This window comes from Anoplolepis gracilipes, chromosome 1, assembly GCF_047496725.1.
Source record: "Anoplolepis gracilipes chromosome 1, ASM4749672v1, whole genome shotgun sequence".
NCBI classification, from domain to species: domain Eukaryota; kingdom Metazoa; phylum Arthropoda; class Insecta; order Hymenoptera; family Formicidae; genus Anoplolepis; species Anoplolepis gracilipes.
The window spans coordinates 23,839,741-23,860,942 of record NC_132970.1 but is presented as its reverse complement, the minus strand read 5'-3'; the positions used below and the strand labels follow the sequence as shown (position 1 = coordinate 23,860,942).

The 21,202-nt window shown below is 37.0% G+C and overlaps 2 protein-coding genes across 3 annotated transcripts in view; one reads left to right on the top strand and one right to left on the bottom strand.

Annotated features, from left to right (window-relative positions):
* LOC140670888 (uncharacterized) overlaps positions 1–11,544 on the bottom strand; it is a 376,593-nt gene extending 365,049 nt beyond the window's left edge. For both annotated transcript variants that reach the window (XM_072901711.1, XM_072901751.1), the window contains exons 1-2: positions 11,149–11,544; positions 10,149–10,193 (exon numbers count right to left, since the gene is read on the bottom strand). The gene's annotated coding sequence lies outside the window, so the exon portion shown is untranslated. The remainder of the gene's footprint in view (positions 1–10,148; positions 10,194–11,148) is intronic.
* A 220-nt stretch (positions 11,545–11,764) lies between these two features.
* LOC140663696 (U11/U12 small nuclear ribonucleoprotein 48 kDa protein) overlaps positions 11,765–21,202 on the top strand; it is a 58,034-nt gene continuing 48,596 nt past the window's right edge. Inside the window, exon 1 of the mRNA XM_072888073.1 lies at positions 11,765–12,058. The gene's annotated coding sequence lies outside the window, so the exon portion shown is untranslated. The remainder of the gene's footprint in view (positions 12,059–21,202) is intronic.

Genomic DNA, 21,202 nt, shown 5'->3' with positions numbered 1-21,202 from the left:
TAACCTCTCAGCCCAAAGTTACCCTCCTCTCTGTCCTCTCTGTTCCCCATTCCTGCCGCGGTCCTCTCTCCTTCCACTCCCTTTCTCCCGCGGGTCCCACCATCGGCCACCACTACTGCTGCCATTGTATCGAAATATCACGTGCCTATAAATCACCGTGAGCACCGCATATTATACCTCCGAACTATTCGCGAGGGGTGGCGGCGGCAACGGTGGCGGTGGCGGCGGCGGCGGCGGCGGCGGCGGCGGCGGCGGCGGCGGCGGCGGCGGCGGCAGCGGCGGTGGCGGCTCTCGATGGGCGGATGGTGGGGTGGCCGGTTCGATCGAAACTGACGCAACGTCGATTATTTTATTTCCCTCCACTGGCTTCGGCCAACAGATGGAAATCAAGCACGCAGCTCTGTCGCGCGATTCGCTCACATTCCATAACTCGCGATGGAGCACCGGGATGTGCCAAGTAAACTTTTTTCTACATACCATACTGATCGTTCTTTTATCCTATGAAATTAATGAATCGTATATTTGAACAATTTTCTTACAATATCCTTAAAAGTATGATTTTTAAAAAGATTAATTTTTCAATTTTGAGAGAGAAACAATACATCATATTTAATGTGAAAAAGTTTAATAAATATGATAAATTTTTTATGTTAAAAATCTCTTGTAATCATTTTTTTTCTAATCTATATTAAATTTTGTTGACAAAATTTATGCTAAATAAGTGGCGTACAAAAATAAAAACTGAAAATACCGATCAATTTTAGTTTCATTTTAATAAAAGAAATATCGTTTTCACCTTTACAGGGAAGATAAAAATTGCGAGAAATTTAAGGGGCACTCTATAAAGACTCATAAATATTAAGCAAATCAAGCCTGATATTCATTTAAGCTCTTTTCTCCCTCTCATCGGCCGTAACCTTATTGTAGTGAGCTTCTGTTTCGCGAAAGAAAACGCATTTCCCAAGATAATCGGCTGCGCTATCGAAACCGCCCGGTGTCCCCGGACAAGATTTATAAGGATAGTTTATTGTTATTCCACCCCACTTGGTTTTATGGGTCCTTCCGATGCGCACGGAGCAAGAGTGCGGAGCGAGAAATACTCTGATGCGCGGTGGACGAAGGGACGAGCGTCGTCCAACAGTCTTGTTTCTTTCGGGGTTTTTCTTCTCGAAGCTTAAACGCGATCCCCCTTCTATGACCTCGCTGCCAGTCACGGTGATAGGGATGAGGAAACAACCGCTCACTCGAGCAAAAAGGGCCGGAAAATCTCCAAATGATACCGATAAGAATAATTCGGAAGGGAGATTGCCATAAATCTTTTTAATTAACGCAAGTTATAAATTAAAGCGTCCATCGCTGTGATATCACGTAGAAAAGCATAGACGGTATCTTAATGCAGAATATGTAAAGTAAATGTCTTTTACCTCCGAGAATATGTTCTCAACAATGAAATTAATGAGACTATTGTACTAGTGTTTTTAATATTTAAGTTCAATTAACAAGTCAATCTTTCAACAGGTGCTTTATTGTAGTTGAGTTTTTTTTGTAGCCAACATTTTTTTTTACAAAAACAAATATTAATTAACCTGATATGAATTCTGGCGGTATTTCGCAATTCGTCATCTTCGCGTATAGTAGCGTAGCCGAAAAATAATTTAAATCATTATTGATCGAATATAGCGTTGAAAAAAGCAACGCAATAGCAACGCTCGTTCGACCGCTGTTTCCGCATTAAAAAAATTGGCAAAGTGGAAGTACAAATCATCGAGCGACTACCGGTCATTCGGAAATGTTGGAGTGGCCGAAAGAGGATGGGAACGGGCGAGTGGGGTTGAATAGGGGTGGAGGGGGGGGAGGGAGGGTGGTGAGCATTTGCAGTAACAAAATGCGAAGCGCTGCACGCGTTAATTCCCGTCCATAAAAGCCATCGACAAATCAAACCTTCGACGTGATTCACTGCCGGCATAAATACAACTAGATCAGCGTGTGTACGAGAAACGTGGTATGAGCGATGGGTCGACAGGCGTTTGCACCCCCTACCCTTATCCGCCCACTCCCCCCTAGTGTTGCTACTGCCGCCGCCGCCGCCTCCACCGCCGCCGCCACCGCCGCCGGCAGCGTGAGCCGCCCTCAAACAACGCGGCAATCGCCGCCAGCGGCGCGAGCGACCCTCAAACAACCCCAATTTCTATATCTCTGCACAACCTCATTACCGAATTATTACACTACTGTGTTGAAAAATCTGCGCGCGTAATGTGGATAAAATTTTACGCGTATGACTTTTCAAATGTATTATCTCGCACCTGAATGAATCGATATAAATTGTAAATTATAAATTATAAAATTAGTCTACGTTATTTTACAAAGAAGTCATTGAAAAAATTACTATGACGATTTGATTATAAAAAGAGATTTAATACATGCAAAAGTGGTAATTTTTGAAAATGTATTCGCAAATATACATATTATAAATTATTTCGACAAGAGAAATCATTGTTTTTAAATGAAAATGTATGAATTATTTTAGTCAACTTTGGACAAGAATCTGCGATATATCGCGCGATAAAAGATGAAAGATTTTTGACAAATGAAATATTGACGAAAGAAATTCTTCTCTTTTAGAGAAATTGTTACGATATTTGTATCACGAAAGATTAATATAAAATTGTTGTGTAAAATACGAATAGCATTTTTGACATTGCTGCCGTAAATGCTCGATGCTCAATTTCAAGACAAAAGCTCCGCGTTGAAGATATAGTGAAGCAAGATAAAGTCGAAAGATACGACACGAGTTCTCCTTGCGTTTAAAGTGCACGCTTTCGAGAACGTTTATCCGTCGCGGCGCGCGCCGGATGTCTCTGAAATATATTACATTATCGCCGTCCTGTTTATGCACGCTTTTAAGGACGCGCGCTTTTAAGCGCGCGTTTTAATTCACGCGCACGCTTTGAGAAAGCGTTGGTAACGTCCTCAATTGAAATCGTTAAGCTCCCCGCTTTCCTAATTCAAGCAAGCGGATAAGGAAGGTACGTGGGCCGCGGTAGCATCGACAATATGGAGCGTAATTATTCGGGAAAGATGGCACTTTGCTCGGCATTTTGTCGCCTTGGACCCCTAATGGCCGGTGGTTGATAACAAGGTTTACGGGCCAGACAGCGCTGTGTCCATTGAGAGATGTTGACAGCGGCTTTCAACCTTCCTGGCACCAAGGCTAGCTCCGATCCGATCACGCTAGAATTACTTGACTTTACAAAGCCTACACGTGCAAATCCGTACGTCGGTCTATGAATTCAAAAGTATCAGCTTTGATCAAGAATTTTCTTGCTGTAGAATGAAGAAACACTTAATAGATGTGTTCCCCACGTCGAAGGATTTTGCAGTCTCCATCTTATAGTACGTCATTTATTAAACGTATATCGTATAATCAATTAGTTAACAATGTATATCATTTTGAACATTATTAAATAATAGCATTTTAAAAGTGATATTAAATGACAACTTCAAATATGTATTAATATAATCGAGTACTTTGTTGTACTTTTTAATGCTAAATATTTTTTAAAACTTTTAATTAAATTTGCCCAATATTCTGTCGATAATCCAGTTAACAAGCTTGTTAAAAACATTTGTTTTATAATTCATGAAAAATTCAACGAAATAGAATTAATATTTGCATGGTACACGCGTGATGACGTTTTCAGATATTGATTATAATTCTCTCGATAGTCGTACAAATTACGACCTTGTATTTCAGGGAAAATGAGTAATAATCGGAATATATACATACATGCACAACGATGATCGGATTAATGAGATGGTCAGCTTATATTTAAATTTTTTAAACAAAATATTACATGCGCTGCAATTGGCTTAATAAATTTTTCAAGTCTATTTTTATCACGCGCAAAATATATAGCTACTAGAAAGAGTCAAAAGTTAATTTAATGTTTAAATTTTACAATCCTTTTATCTGTATAGTTTTTCTTTAATACGGTTCTTTTATACAGTTATAAAGGTTTCTTGCAACTCTTCTTCTTCGAGTACAAAAAACTTTCATAAATCCATAATAAATATCATTCAAATTTGTACATTTATTACGTACTAAACTTTGTATTCGGTGAACATATATTTTCATCGCTTAAAAGCTGATAAAATGCTCAGTTATTTTAAAATTAAAAGATTTAAACTAATTCTTTTGTTTTAATAAAAATATTGTTTTAATAAAAATAATTTCTTTTCTGTTTTAATCAAAATATTGATTATGACAATTAAAAAAAAAATATATATATATATATATATATATATATACATTAAATAAAACTTATTACAAAAATTAATAATATTTAGTCATAAAAAATGTTACTCATCAGAATAATGACAAAAAAAAAAAAAAAAAAAAAAAAGAAAAAATACGCAGCCGCAGTTGTTAATAAATGTGCGTAATGAAAACACGTACAGTAACTAAAGAGTCGAAATGCGTAAGGAAGAAGAGGATGTATTTGCGGAAAGTTTAAGGAGTGGCGCTCGCACAGTCGACTGGTTTTGCGGGTAGCAAAATGAGAATGTGTCCCGGTTATTACGGGCGGCCACGAAGAATTAGCATATAGTAGCGCGCGCGTATACGTGGTCAGACGTGTTGCGCGACACAAGAAGAAGGCTTTCGCGCTAATCTCCGGTGTGGCACTAAATGAGGTGGTGGATTTGTTGGAAAGAGCTTATACTTACTGGGGACACAGAGAGAACGCGCGGGAAATATGGCCGGGAGAGAGTAGGCGGCGAGTGTGTGGCTTCTGCTCGTGAAACTCCAAAGCTCGTATCCACACGTGGACTAACAACAATGGGATGATCCTGCCGGGATTACGCGATCCGACACGAGGGAGAGGCCTGTAGAGGTATCGTTACTGCTTTTCCGGTGTTACGATACCCGGCGCGTGGTTTAACAATCGTGCGTCTTAGCGAGACGTTTCGGTGGCGATCGCGTTGGAAAGGTAGCTGCAAGCTACTATTTCGGGTATTAGGATTTCTGCTTACGAAAATTTGAATAAGCTCTCCAAAGTTATTCCGAGTCATAGCGATGCAAAATGCAAACGGCATTAACGTCAGATGTTTGTATGATAATCAAGATTAACAAGAGAGGGATAATAAATTATCAATTTTCTCTCATGTTTTAATTGTATATACTTGCATATACTAGCATGAGTATGATGGTACCTAATTTTTATTTCATGTTTTTATTACAAAAAAAGAGAGAAGAGAGGAAAAGACACTAAAATCAATTAATAATATATATTAGAAATGCAAAAAAAAATCACTAGTTATAATAAACGTTTGTTCAACACTTTCAATGTTATCAATTGTACAAATATAATAATAATTTTTTTCTATGTAAAGATTACTTTCTCTATAAATGGATTAAACAAGTTTTAATGAAAGATAAGAAACTAAAGTTCCAGTACATCAACGCAATCTTGTTTTATAGGAATCGCGTCAGTAAAACAGTTAGTTGAACCAACCGTTTCGAAACATTTCCGCGATTTCGAGGTGAAGTCGCACGCATGACCGAGCGGCTGGTGGAGGCGCCGGGCGATTTAGTAGTCGACGTTATACCGGTAATAGATACAGAGGGAGACAGAGGCGGAGAGGACGGGCGGGTGGAACAGAGAGAACGGAGCCGAGCGCGTGGAGGTAGGTACACAGAGAGAGAGCCGGGTGGTGACGTTGACTAATGATGGTGGTGAGAGAACACACTCCAGTCTAACCCGACCTGTTGCACCCCCAATAAACCCCGTCAAACGACGTGCCGCTAAATAGAATCGCGCCGCGTCTTTCGACCCCTTGACTGATTCACCCTGACATTCCGGAACGCGGATCCGAAACTGGAGCAGAGAGTCGCCAAGATACTCTCGCAGGCTGATTAAAATTTCGGTCGCGTCCTATCCGACGCCGAATTCACATTATATGGGTACAGAAAACTTTCTTGGACACCCGCTTGAATGTATTCCGCACTTCTTTAACAATCCTTTATCGGAGGAATATGAACATGTCAAGTATTCCTAACTCGTAAAAAGTAATTGGACATGAAAAGGAACTGTGTGTATGTTTTTCTCGTTTGCACATCTCCTTTCGTAAATTTACTTTTACGGATAATTTATTTATAACATTTTAAAACATTTGTAATTTTTAGTATTTTATATATACAACAAAAAGTGACGTCTTTTTAAATTAAAAAGTAATCTACAATTTTTTTATAAATATGATTTTATTATATATATATATATATATATATATCTATCTAATAATTGTAGGATAATGAAAACTAGGGTATGATGGCCATAGGCTGTAATTTTTTCAATAATCGCTACATAGTGAGCTTTTTTAGTCATTATCAAAGATAATCGATATTTACAGTAGTTTATGTGCATTATGCATTATTCGAAATAACGATATTGTGAATCTTAAATCACATTTTTATTTTTGACTACCTGCAAAGTTTTTCATTTGTCCACTAAAAACTGTTACAACGTCGAATAAATTACAGTTAAACTATCGTAATCGACGTTAGACATATTATAAAGATATGTAAATTGTTGTATGACCTATAATTTTTATTTTCGTTTTCGCTATCTTTTTATAAATATTATGGCCATCTTTCCATCCCTATGGCCTATTTCTATTAAATATTTATATCCTTTTAATTTCGATAATATTACGTAATTTAAGCTTCAGTGAAGATATAATATGCCAAGCACTATTAAAAAATAAAAGTATGTTTTTTGCATTTTAAAAAACTATGGCCATCTTATCCGAGTTTACCCTACAAATTTTGGTTATTTATGCGTATGTAGAACAATAACGATAAAATAAAATAAAATTTTAAAAACTATTAAAATTGAAAAAAAATTCCACTTGTATCATATTACTAAATAAATAAAAAAACTCTTGAATAAAATATGTCTTTCAAAATAAGTTTAATCTCTCAAAATAAGTTTAATTAAATTAATTAGATAAAAAAGCAAACTTTGTTTCAATTTGTTGTATGCGTATTTCAAGATCTTTTTCTCTATTAAGATTAATCTTAAAAATGAATTTGTCAAATATCTTTGTAATTCTCAATGTAAAACAATCATCGATTCGCTATTAAAACAAATGTCACTTTATCCTCCAATATCTTGTCATCCATATGTATAGACATCCGATAATATTGAAACGCTCTATGCACTTGTCACGTGTTTTCTTTCAATGGACGAGCAACAAGACTGATAGCTTTTCGAGCGGTTGTACGCTTACGGCATTCGTGATTCACGGCAAATACGATAACCTCTCGGCATCCTCGATTCCCTTTTACTTTCCGCAAAGGCAGGGGGGGGGGGGGGGGCAGACGCGACGAATGCTCGTCGCAAGACGAGCGAACGCGGTGACGTGGAAAATTGTCCGATTATTCGCGGTTAGATAAAGAGCTTCTTCGGGGGTGGCGGTAAAGTTGCGAGGGGGATAGGCGGGAACGGTGGGGGGGAGGAGAAGGGGAGAGGAGAGGAGGGAACGAGGGAACGTTGGCGGCGGCGTCGGACTGGCTCGTGACACCGCGTACCGGGAGTGGCGGTCGCAGTCGGTGCTAGAAGGTCGTATCGGATGAAAAGCCGAGCCGACGGACTCTCATTCTCGAAGGATGGGCCTGGACGCACCCTCAAGCACCCTCCAACGCGGATTCAATCCCGGAGATCCACGAAATAATCATCCAGCGCTAGTTCATCCCTTCGCTTGCAGAAGTCTCTTGCGGATGGTTCCGTCCAGAACGTCTGGCCAGAACGAGACGTCTGTCGCTCTTTCTTCCCTTTCTTCTCCACTACATCCTGTAGCGCCTTTCTCTCTCTCTCTCTCTCTCTCTCTCTCTTCTTCGCTCGCCTTTCTCTTATTATCCGCGTAGGACTCGTCAATTCTGAGATAAAACGGCGATATCGAGCACACAGATCGCATTGTCGGCTCCGTCCTGGATCTTGCGCGAAGGACATGGCTCTTCATCCTCGATATCGTATGTACGAATCTTCCGACGTTAAAATTCTTTAATTTCTGATTTCGCCGCAATCGAGATGTAATCGATCGTTAATTGCATATTTAGAAAATTAGAAGCGTAATTAGTTAGCTATTAACAATATAAACTCACTGACTCCCCCAAAAAGACATTTTGAGCCGATTCATACCTAAACAATTAATTACGCAAAATTTAATTGCGCTTACATGAACGTTGAATATAACGCCAACAATCTAATTAACTCTAATCTAATTAAAATTCGCGCTATTAGAATTCTACCTCACTGACGCCGAAAATTACCAATGAGAAAGACATCCCGGTTCCCAAAGGGAGTCAAAGGGAAACGCTCGCACGCTTCACACACGTTCGATATTACCATCGCAGGCTATCGAATCGTCCAAATCCAAATAACGTCGATAAATATTTCTCGCCTCTATCTATCTCTTTATCTCTCTCGCTCTCTCTCCCTCTCTTTCTCGATCACTTCGATACTCCCCGAACGTCATTTTCCCGACTCGTATTCAAAAAGAGAGAAGGGCCGATCTAGATACGAGAAACGTAAAGGGAATACCGGAGTCGCCCAGGAGATTCTTTCGCTCGCGCAGTTCTAAAGGCCGTGGCGGTCCCTGCACAAGGCATCCCTCTTGCCTGTGCTTTTCTCCGCAGATTTTCGCGAGGCCACCGTGTTCGATTCTACGAGCGTCGTGGGAGCGGCGTCGTGACGGTACGCGATGCGCATTTCGAATCGCCGAGACGCGACGCTCCGCGCCACGCCGCTCGGCTTCATGTACTTACTTGCCAGGTACGTGTACTACCTTGTTTACCACGCGGTCTTACACACCCTCCTTGCCGCATGGCGCCATTGTTCTGAAAATCAAGAAATGTGTCACCGGCAGCGAGGGTAAAAAGCTCGGGAGCCGGGAGCCGTCGTGGCGTTGTCAGGCCCAGGAGAACGTTACTCTCCTTTCTTCCTCCCCTTCCTCCTCTCACTCACTTACTCGCCCTCTTTCTCCCTCCTTCTCTCTCTCTCTCTCTCTCTCTCTCTTTCTTTCCGTTTCCGTTTCCGTTTCTCTTTCCCTCTCCTCTCTCTCATCCGCTCGCGCACCCGACCGAAGGAGCCAACCCGTGCCCGGTTAACGTTTGAACGGTAAATTATCTTGAGGACTTAAGCCCGCGTTAGTCTAATACCGAGATCCCAGAGACTCGTCCTCCTTGGAATCTTAATTCCGCACCGAGCTTTCTCGACCGCATATCGGGCAATATTATCCGCGTCCTGCTTAGTCCTGCTCAATCTTTCGATCCATTTCAATGCGTCTATACATATATTTACCGTCAAAGATCTTATCAATGTTTATCGTGAATCTGATGATGGTAAAAAATAAAGAACAATGTGCGGGAGAAACGTTTTAATAAGAAAATGTATAACGTGTATATGTAAATTCGAAGATTAAATTTTTATTGCTTTTTTTATTATAGTAGGTATTATTTTGTACAGCTTGTATAACCTGCAAAATTTGTATTTATGTGTAAAAAAAACGATAACAAATGGATTCAATCGATACATTTTGACAAGCATTTAATATAATATTTTCAAACTGATATGATTAACAATAAATTATGCTCGAGTTAAACTTCTATGTTTTTTTTATTTATAGGTATATATATTTCTTTAAAGTTTTAGATGAGAATATAATTCTAAGTCTGCTTTCTTAATATAAAGATTTTATATTATATACAATAAAAATTAATTTAATCCTCCGTGAACCAGGTGACAAAGAGTTCTCTCCTGAAACGTGGGGTCAAATTTACCCCGTAATTTATTTCATCCTAAATATGAAATATTAACAAGAAGACATTTGAATGTGTATTTGTCCTTTTATATTATAATTAGATTAATGAAATAAAAATAAATTGAAAAATTAGACTTTTATTATTAAAAAAAAAAACAAACATAAAAATTTTTCGCAGTGCCACGACACTTCGACGCAACGACACTTCAATTCTAGCTACTTAAAAAATTAGCCGAATCAGACAAATTTCAAGACATACAACAGCAAAGCAGATTAGAACTGTTGGGGTTAATTTCACCCTACCTGATTCACGGAGAGTTAAAACTCACCAGTATGATGCGCAACAACAGAGTTGTAGTATATATGACGTCGACCTGTAAAATAAAATACAAATATACATATTCAAATTATAAAACAGTCTAGAATAATATTTTTAAAAATAAATAATGCACACAATTAGATTTTTTATTTATTTCTTTAAACAGGCATTTAACAAAATAAAATTATAAAATCCTTTTTCTCTTCTAAGTCTCATATATAACCTAAATAAAGAAATTATAAATTTTAAGTAATTTTGAAACATTTATGTATATATTTATATACATATATATAGGGTGTTTACAAAACTGACAAACTTCTAGGACGTAAATGAAGAAAAAAAATTATATAAACCTATCAATGATCATATGAGTATAGTTGTGAAATTATAATAAAACAAAAAGTTTATGTTAACGTTATGATTAAATAATCATAAATATTGAAATTATAACAAATGCTCAAAATAGCTGCTATTTGATTGAAGACAGGTATTGAACGCGGCGAAGTAAGAATTGTTGAATCATTTCAAAGGTTGGCGAATGATTCCGCATAGTCGCACAAGTATTAATAACGCGTTGACGAGGCATATTTTTGTTATCAATACGTTGCGAATACACTAAATGCTTTAAATGAACTTATAGGTAATAGTTTCGTTTTGACTCTCTATATTGTGTGTGTTCATAATAACATAAACTTTGTTTTACTACAACTTTGCAACCACTCATATTTGACTGAGTTTATATAAACATTTTTCTTTATTTTGACGAGAGGAATAAGTCTTAGAAGTTTCCAACTTTTTTGTATTTCGTAAACATTTTGTATATTTTATACATGTATAATTATTATAAATATATTTTGTTATAAATGTTTTGTACAGAAAAGAAAGTTTTTTCAAATAAAATCTAAAATATTTTATGTTACACAATAAGATAGATCACTGTTGCAAAAAAAAAAGAGATAAATGCAATTACATTCACAAGTTACAAAATAATAAAATAATAAGTTTCTCACCTCGCGCCGCTGTTGCTTGATACCTTCCCAGATCTACTTCTGCTCTCTTGTTCGTCTGTTGCTGCTATTTTGTACCACTCACACGATACTCACTCGCGAAAACACTGTTAATTACGATTTTGCACACACACTAATTACCAGAACGCAGCGATTACGCGACACTTTACACGGCACTCGATGTTAACCATACATGATGCGCACTTATATTGCGACAGGAAAATAAAATGCAAAGATTATAATAATCACGCGGAATAAATTAATCGCGCTTTCGGCACTTTACACGATATTCGCGAATATATTCGCGACGCGAATAGCACAAGACGCATACTTTATATTGAGAGAATAATGCAAAAGCTATAATTGCACGAAACTCACGATCCGCATTCGAGAAATCTATTGCGATAATACGACACATACATTATGGAATATGACTGTGTCATTACATACTCGCTCTCTTTTATCGCGTCAATAACAAGTGACAAGGTCACGTCGATAGCAGCGCTATACAAATTCCTATCTATCATTGTGTAGAAAACAACCGAATTATAGCGCTGATACTTGATCGTTTTATTATTATTCGTACGGTGAGATCAAGCAGTGATCAAGCACATATTGCTCCGTGTGTGTTCTATTATCGTCGTAATACATATCTCTCGAAGCGCAAATTGTAGTTTAGTGCGATTACAATTTTCGATTCTCTCATCGTATTATATGTAAACTATACGTCGTGTGCGATTCACGTCGGGAGTATCACGTAAAGTGTCGCGCAATTGTCGTATTTTTTGGTAATTGGTGTGCGCGTGATCATAATTAACAGTGTTTAAGTGCTACAAAAGAGCAGCAAAGAGAACAAACAAGAAAAGAGAAATCGTTCCGACGAGGCAACAGGCGACGGTGGAGCAAGCGTTAGGTGAGCAAATTATAATTAGCAATATATAATTGAATTTATTATTTACTTTTCATAAAATTAATTAATTGTTTGTTTATCTTAAATCATAATAATTTATTTTATTATAACATTATTTTATTATTTGTATGTAATAAAATATATAGATATGTAATGAATGTATATTTATATTGAACTGCTTAATCTTTTTTAGTATGCGATAAACTCGCAACCAACAGCCCCGCCAGTGATTGACTAGTGTCCTTTTTTTTAAAAAAAGACGAAAAAATGTATAAAGTTTAAAATTACCATGTTGAAAAATAAATGATTATCGACTAAAAATCGCATGCAAGCGATTGGTTGGGCAGGCCTTGTATACGTATATTAATGGTTCTGTGATACAGAAATACATGCCATACAGAATGATATAATTTATCATTCTGTAAGTACAGGGGAATTAAATTTTAATGATGCGACATTCGGGCAATGCTCTAACGAGTATCGAGGAAAATTCAAACAACGTCGTTTGTCTTCGTCTGCTATTCTGAGAACAATATTTTGTTTTTCGACGCCCACATAGGGTCAACAAATACGTTAGGATGTCACAAATGAAAAATATTACGTTATATAAATAATTAATTACACATACATACAAAGTACTGTAAAAATATCTCCCTTTCTTTCTCACAATGTCATAAAAATATATTTTAAATATAAAAAAAGCCATTTCCATAATAATTTTCTAATTTCATTTTTTGAATAAATTATCTTTTTTTAATTTTATATTTTTTTAATATATTGAAAAATGCAACTTTGTTTAAAAGTCTCTGTATATTTAAAAAAATATAATGTATAAGTATTTTGGAAAATTTAATTTTCGAATTATAAAATAGCAAATTTTCTAATTTAAATATTCTTACGACACAACGCCGCTAGGCGACGGAAAATTTTCTGCGCGTAAATATATTTTCCCTAACGTTTAAAGATGTCTTAGCAAGTTACGCTTTATTACTGTGCTAAAAGAGGATTAATTACAGCGAAATTATAAGTTAAGCGTATTTATAAACCACTCGCGATATTTGCTTTAAAAAAATCACGATGCAAAATATTACTGCGCGACGTAGACTTACGCTTATAGACTTGACGCTACTTGGAAACGTTTGATTGATCAATCGGGAATATGTGGACCAATATATAGGATAAAAATAGCAAGAATTTCTTCGTCTTAATTAATTGATCACACTTGTAGCATTTATAGTGCAAGTTGGATGTAGTCACAAAAACTTTAGCTAGGTTTAGCAATGCAAAATTTGATCACGTAATGTATTTAACTTCTCATTTCTATGCGGGAAGAGATTCTTTATTAGTATAATGTTTTATTGATAAATTAATGAGAATAATAACTATTTAAATTGGAATTAATAATTGCTTGATATTTGCGAGTTATGACACGAAAAATATAAATGAATAAATGTACTAAATTAATAATACGATCAAATTCGGGTCATACACATTAAAAAGAAAATTCAGTAAATTCAGAGATATATGCGTCTTTGATAAAATGTAAAATGTTTTAGCGAGAAAATGAGAGAAGTATCAATCTTTCACCCAGGAGCAATCAATTTTACAATTTCGACACAATTAAATTTCGTTAAAATTGAACGACATGCACGTGGTTGAGCTCCTATAATCTTCGATTTTTAAGAAAGGCCACATACAAAAAACGTCACGCTATAATAACACGCTCTCCGCGATAATTGTTTCGAATGTCGAAATTTGACATCGCATATATATTTAAATAAAATTATAATATCTTTCTTTATCACATATTTTATAACACAGTTTGCAGTTTATATCTTGTAGATATTTTTATATTTTATAGATTACGCACACAAAAAATTGTGTATTACAACTCCGCCGCACATTGTACCAGCAAGTGTTCATTTTTTTATTTTATACATAATTTTTAAATAATATGATATTTGTAAAAAAAAAAAATATATATATATATATATATATATATATATATGTATACATTTATATATCGTATATAATAGTTTGATCATTTTTCTAAGTTTGTTTAGTATTAGCAAATTCAAATTTTTTGCTTTAAGAACGCTCGAAAGTTCAATGAAATAATTTTATTGTCCACTAAAAGTACGATAAGCTTCACGTTGTCGTCATTCGCGCCGCAAAACCGCTTCGACGAAAAGGTGCAGACGGCTGTACGATAAGAAGCTGCTTTTTCAACGGATAGGAAATCCGTGCCTTCGTTACATACTTATATGTATATGTATATACAGAAGATGGGAGATTCGCGCTAGCGCATACCATTATAGGTAGAATGCTGCTAGCGGGTTAGTCGTTATTAGTCGAAATGCTAGCTAGAGGTGGTTAAAGCAGGCGATTCGTATGCCAGTCGGTCCTTCCATCTCGTGGAATCGCGCGTTTCTGTCAGTCACAATGGCCGAGCGAGATTGCTCCCCCAGGAGAGCACGATGCCGCCTAATCAGAAATTAAATCTTAACCTTAATTCCTCCTGAAACGGGCGAGCTCATGCTAAAAGAATTCTCGATCGATCTCGTCCAGAACCACGAGGCTCGCGGAACGGTTTTCTCTTCTCTCGAAATTTTTCTGCACAAACCTAAACATGAAACACTTTGCAACTTCGATTTCTCACCGATTCGAGATACGAAAGGAAATGTATAATAATAAATTATTAACAAAATAAATCTACAAGTATAATTGTTATCAATGTAATGTATCTGCATACATTTTGCGATTTTTAATCCTTACTACGTATATTGTTATTTTTGGTATCTTCTAACAGTATAGATGGGTCTTTCGATAAGTTTATTAACATGTAAAAGTGTTTTAAAAATGGGAAAAAATTTATATACCTTCTTTGAGCATTCTAAATAAAGACTAAAATAATAAATTTGAAAAATAATTTACTTAAATATATTATTTTATGATTATTCGTTTACGAGAAATTGTTTGAAAAATCACGGACAAAAGTAACCCACCAGTACGAAATAGAATAATAATTATTTTAAATTAATACAATTTGAATACCTATACATACGGTGTAAATTCTACACTCTTGTGCATTTGTTTCAATTCTTTTCTAGCTTTATATTAAGTTTTATATTTTTTTTTTGCAACGTTTCATACAATTTAATTTAATTTGGCAGTATTATTTTATATAATTTCTTTATAATATATAATTACTTTATATAATTTCTATGCGATAAAGGATTAAGATATTTATAAAAAATTAAGATTTTAAAGGCTTTTACTATTTAGTTTAATATTTTCTAAATCCTTGCGCAGAGAATATTATGAATTCTATCTTCGAGTCTTGTGTACTTTTTGCATAATATAAATTTTACAAATAATAAAAGTTAAAGCCAATAATTGTCGAGTAGCTTACACATACCAGTGGAACTTATTATTAGTAGAATTCCTGGTTGTATATTTCTCTTCTCCAAAGAACCTTTAAGTATCGTACAAAGGTTAACATGGCAAAATCTGTTTTCGTATGGTTGGCAATGTTTCGAACATACGGCCGCCGATTGAGTTGATTTCGTGAAACTCGCGAGCGAGCGCTCAAGTTATTGGTAATCCGCGCAAGAGGATTCACATTCGATTTTATTTCACAGTTTCCTTTATGCGAAAGACGTAGGATTTCTATTAGCTTTGTGCCCTGGTTAGATTGAATAGCCGCAGGCTTCCACGGGCATACGTTTGCGACTGTTTCATTTACAAATGTATTTCCCTCTCAGACGAAACTTTCAATTTAGTCGGATGCTTCCTGCGATGGCAGGGAATGCGTAACCGGGGGCCCTTCCATACATGCGATTCGTCTCTGCTTAGAAGGTAGAAGCATTCCTTTTCCAAAAACAAATCGAAACGACAGACGAATTGCTGCGTATATAATTGCGATTACGAATAGATTTATTTGTGGTCAGTGGCAGTAATCGTGCGCAAGAATGCGTGCGTACGAAATACTTTGATGTGGAAGATTTCATCGGATTGTTTGTGAATATTTTTACGCACGACACAAAACAAAGATATATATAAAAGTTAAAGATAAATTATACGTTTCATATTTTTAAATTGTTTGTTATAAAATTAATGATTATAATATTTTAGTAAGTTATTTCATCATAAATTTTATTTTTCATCTTAACACGCGAGTTATATATCTTTAACATTATTCTAATTTTCCTATTATCATAATTAAGGAGAAACTCTACAGATTGTTTCTATCAAAAGTTAATACCTGTAATAAATTTTGACATATGAATTTGACATTGCGCAAAGCAAAGTTTTTTTAACCTTTTAATATATACAATTAATAATTAATTTGTGAGCAAAGTAAAGGGAATATAACTTAAAATTATTTAGGATATAAAATCGTAAATATTATCTTATATCGAATTAATTTTTTTTTATATTGACTGTACGAAAATTGCATAATAATTATACGCACTAATTTATGAAAATGAAAATTTCAATTCTCTCCTACAAGATAAATCTTTAACTCACAAATTAATGATCAATTGTATATTTTAAAAGACTAAAAGTACTTGTGCAATGTTAAATTCATAAATCGAAAATTAGATGCATTAATTTTTGGTATAGATTACTGCATTTGTGTAATAAAAGATTTAAATAAATGAAATTTTAATATCTTTCTTATTCAATTGTGTGTGTGTGTGTGTGTGCTCTATATTATAGAAAAATCTATATCTTCATAACTATATAAGAATATATAATAAACTTGGCAAACTGATCCCACATACCCAACGTAGTTCCAGATTTCCCTTGTAAAAATAACGGCTTTAAAGCAAACCGCGTATTAAGGATACGAAATAAATTGAACGGACAAAGTTTATGAATGCATATTTGCGTTCGAGCAAGTTCGCTATCTGATTCATTCAATGTATGCTTTCGAGAAACGTCGCGAAAAAAGTTCGCGGCGTCGTCGGACGATAGGAGAGTTTTATGAGAGACCGGCGCCGAGTCTCGTTGAAAACTACGTGGCAAGTCCGTCAATTATGAACCGACCTTTAATAATGAAAGCAACGGAAGGAGTTCCCTCGGGCGGCATCACCATCTTTCATGCTTACTGCTTAACAACTGAGCGTCTGCAGGCCGTTTTGCCTACCGCGGAACGAACCAACCCCCTATGCCCTATTTGCCCTCTTCCCGTTTCTACACCTTCCCGGACACTTTCAGCTCACATCGACCCTTTCTTTACATTAACCCATTCCTGTCTCGCTATTTTCGCAATACTAGGTACCTTGCATTCTGCACCGCCATCGCGAATCTGACATAAAATGTCGCCACATCTTTACATATGAACATGAAAACGTTTAAATCAGAAAACAAAAATCTAACTAATCTTCTAAAAAAAGATAATAGTAAGTTGAAAAATAAGGATTTCAGTTAAAGAATTAAAAACAGAAAATATGTATATGTTCTTACCGTCAAAATTTTTTTATCATATATAATAGCCTATCACACACATATCGCAAATTTTTATTCAAGTATTCCTACAACGTAGAGATTTTTCGATAATGTTCAATGCTACTTTCGGCACTCTCTACAGTTTCTTTGCTTCCAGAGGTGAGCTCTTCTTTCATGAAAAATGAAAATCAAGCGTGTCAAGGAAATATTCGCAAATATACAGACAAGGATGCCGCGCGTGATGGTCGACACGGAGCTTTTTTCCAGCTACTTGTTTTCGTAAATCCTCGTTTAATGTTCTCCTCAGTTCGCGACACTAGAAACAGTCATGTGGAATGCGTGGTTTCTCGCGACATCATTATGGAATTAAACTCAGGCAACCGCCCACGCGACCAAAAAATTTACCATGCGTAAAAAGAGAAAAGTTATACAATATCTGACAAGGTACATCCGCTAAGAAAGCAGTTAAAAGCAAATAATATATTTTGCTATTAAGATCAGAGAGAAAATCAGTCGCTTAAATATGTTATTATTTAAATAAATTTAGAGGCATAATTTAATTCTTAATTACTATTAATTTAAAATTATAGTTTTTTTTTCTTCAATTATCTTGTCTTTTAAAGAATATTATTGTTTAATATTCTCTAAAAAAATTAATTATTAATTTCTAATATTTAAAACGAAAGTAGTTTGCAATTAAACAACATTATATTTATCTAAAAAATATATCTAAATTATATATTACATATCAAAAAATAAAAATAATTTACATTGAAAAATGCTTTTAAATAATAGCCTTAAAATACGATTGTATAAAAAATGTTCAAATTTAAGGCTCGGCCGGATTTTGACGACGGTAGTCAAAAGTAAGAAGCCCTCCCGGTAAAGTGCCAGAATCCGTTCGTTTCCCTTTCACACGAGAACGCCCAATCTCTCCACGAGTATAAACGCAGGAAGAGGAAGCCGCGGGACGTTTAATTATTTGTGCTATCACACCAAAGACGGACGATAATCAGATATCGGCAGGGAGCGTCGCACGCGAATAACTCCGCCTGCGCGCAAACTCATCCCGAGCCATGGGTGCCCGCCCATCCCCTCGCGTCCACAGTCGCTCCGCTGGCTCGGCATACATATATATGTATATATATATATATCAAGTCAATAATTAACACCAGTTACAACTTGTGGGAATAGTAACGGCGTTTATGCTCCCGGGGACGTCGTATTTCAGGGAAATGTGCTCGTGCCGTCGTGCTGTACCGGTCCGTAGGAGCACCACGAGGATTTGTCGCTTAGCGGAGGAGGTGGGTGGTAGAAAGGGGTGCGAGTTCGAGGCGTTGGTGGTTGTTCGGAAGCACGGAGAGGTAGTGGGTTTTCTCTTTCTGTCTCTCTCTCTCTCTCTCTCTCTCTCTCTCTCTCTCTCTCTCTCTCTCTCTTTCTCTTTCTCGCTCTTGTAGTGCAACGAGACGAGGACGGGACGAGAGAGGGGTAAGGTGGCGCGAAACGCTTCTGCCATGGTTAGGTCGCCGGTACCAGATGAACAGATACGGAATATGGGTGGTGGAAATATAGATTTAGGCTAGAGGCGACCGCCGCCAATGTTCTCCCCTCGCTCGTCTTCCATCTCTTAGTCACCCTCTCTTTCTCTTTCTCTTTCACTCTCTCGTTCTATATTCGCTCATACGTTCTCCATTTATATACGTGCGAGAAACTCGCATACACGCGAGCGCGCGTGCGTGTGTGTGTGTGTATGTGTGTGTGTGTATATGTGTGTGTATGCGTAGAGATAGCGAATCCGCGGTTCCGACCGCCTAAGTCCTCAGGTTTACGGCGATTACGGATTCGCAGGCGATCTTACAACCCCGCGCACGACTCGACGTTGGTTGTTCGTATGTTTGGCTTGAGTTTCGGGTTTGTGCACCGCCACCGTTTCCGAGGAAGAGGAGAGGCAAGTGGGACGCGGGAGGTGGCAGCGGGCGCCGGAGGTGATTTACTGCCGGCTTACGGGGGTGTGAGACGACGCCACGACGCTAGATCGCCTATGAACGGGTTAATGGAGCGAGCGGGCCGCGCCACCCAACGAGCACGGCTAACGAAGAGAGCCTCCTCTCTCCTCAACCCCACTCCACCCTCTTCGGCTCCTCCGTCTTCTTGGTTAACTCGCACCCTCACCGCCGACGGCCGCTCCTAATCACTAATGATAACAATATTACCGGCGAAAACCGAGCTAAGACCGAGCCGGTACGTCAGAGGCTGATTTAGTGCGACCCTTAGGAACACCGCGATCGCGCTCCGCGCCGCGCGACTTAATCGCGCACCACGTCGCACAACGTCGCGAATAACTGCCGTTAATCGACTCAGTTTATCGGTACGATTAGCGTTTGTTAACCCGTTAACTGTTAAAATCATCATTAAAGAAAACGTATTTGAAAAAAAAAAATCAATTTCCTGGAAATATGAATTTATAATTAATAAAACCGCATAATACTTTATATACATTCTGCGTGCAAAATAATCAATTGCAATATAATCATTTTAATGATATTTTATGAAGAAAGGTTAAATTTAAAATGTGAAATTCACACAAACACAAACTAATTGTAAATACTTTCTATGCTTTGAATTTAATTCTAGAATCTGTAAAAAACATTTATATATTTTTTAAAACATTAAATTATTCCTCGATAAAGAGAAAGTTATATAAATTTTTTTTTTTTTTTTTTTTTTTTGTTACTTGTCTCAAACTTTTGTGATTGAAATTTTAAATGACGAAATATAAGTGTAGTATTCCATAGAATAGAAAGCTTAACGTTTAACGCGTTGATTCTCGCACGACTTGGTGCTCGTGATATATTACTCATTTGAACGTACTGTGTAATTAAGATAGAACGGACGACGATCGTATTTATGATAGCACTTTTACGTTAACGTTTTATCGTGGCGATACTTGAATTTATCTCGACCTTGTCCGAGCATATCACGCGCCCCAGTTTTTAATATATCCCTCGATACACAAGATCGTCGGTTTAACGGACTAAAGGGGGATTGGAGTCGTAAAAGGGTTTCAGGCCGTCGGAGACGTTACACCACGCCGTTAGGAAGGGATGAAACAGTTTGTGCTAAATCAGAGCGCCGGTCGTTAGAGAAGATATAGAGGCTAATTAAAATAAATCTTAGAAAGGAGTAATTATACGTGTATTAGCTGGCCTCGGCAGCGGACGTGATAGACGACGCAGCAGCAGATGTACCCAAACGGCTCTTCATTCCTACATTTTCCTTATTGCTGGACGGACACGTTGCACCCACTGTGTTCTGTCCAACCGACCTCATCCCCTCCCCCCCCCCCCCGGATTAACCCCTGTGTCTCGCAAACGGCGGCACACAAACGGCACACGGGCCTGTGCGCGAGAATCGCGCGAAATTATTTCTGCCAAAATCAATTCGTCGAAATATCCTCCGCGCCCGTTGCCTTTTGAGCTCACAGACAATTAGAGTTTAGCCCGCAAGCCCAATTAGTGCCTGATCAAAGTAACATTTATCCACGGCTCTTTACTTCCGTTCTCATTAAGCTCATCAGTGCATCGGATGGGCACGTGTTCATGGCGCGATATTAATTTACCTTTGAAAGCTATCGAACAGGCGCGATTCGCAAATTCGAGCGACGACTCGCCAAAATTCCCAATAAAATAACCC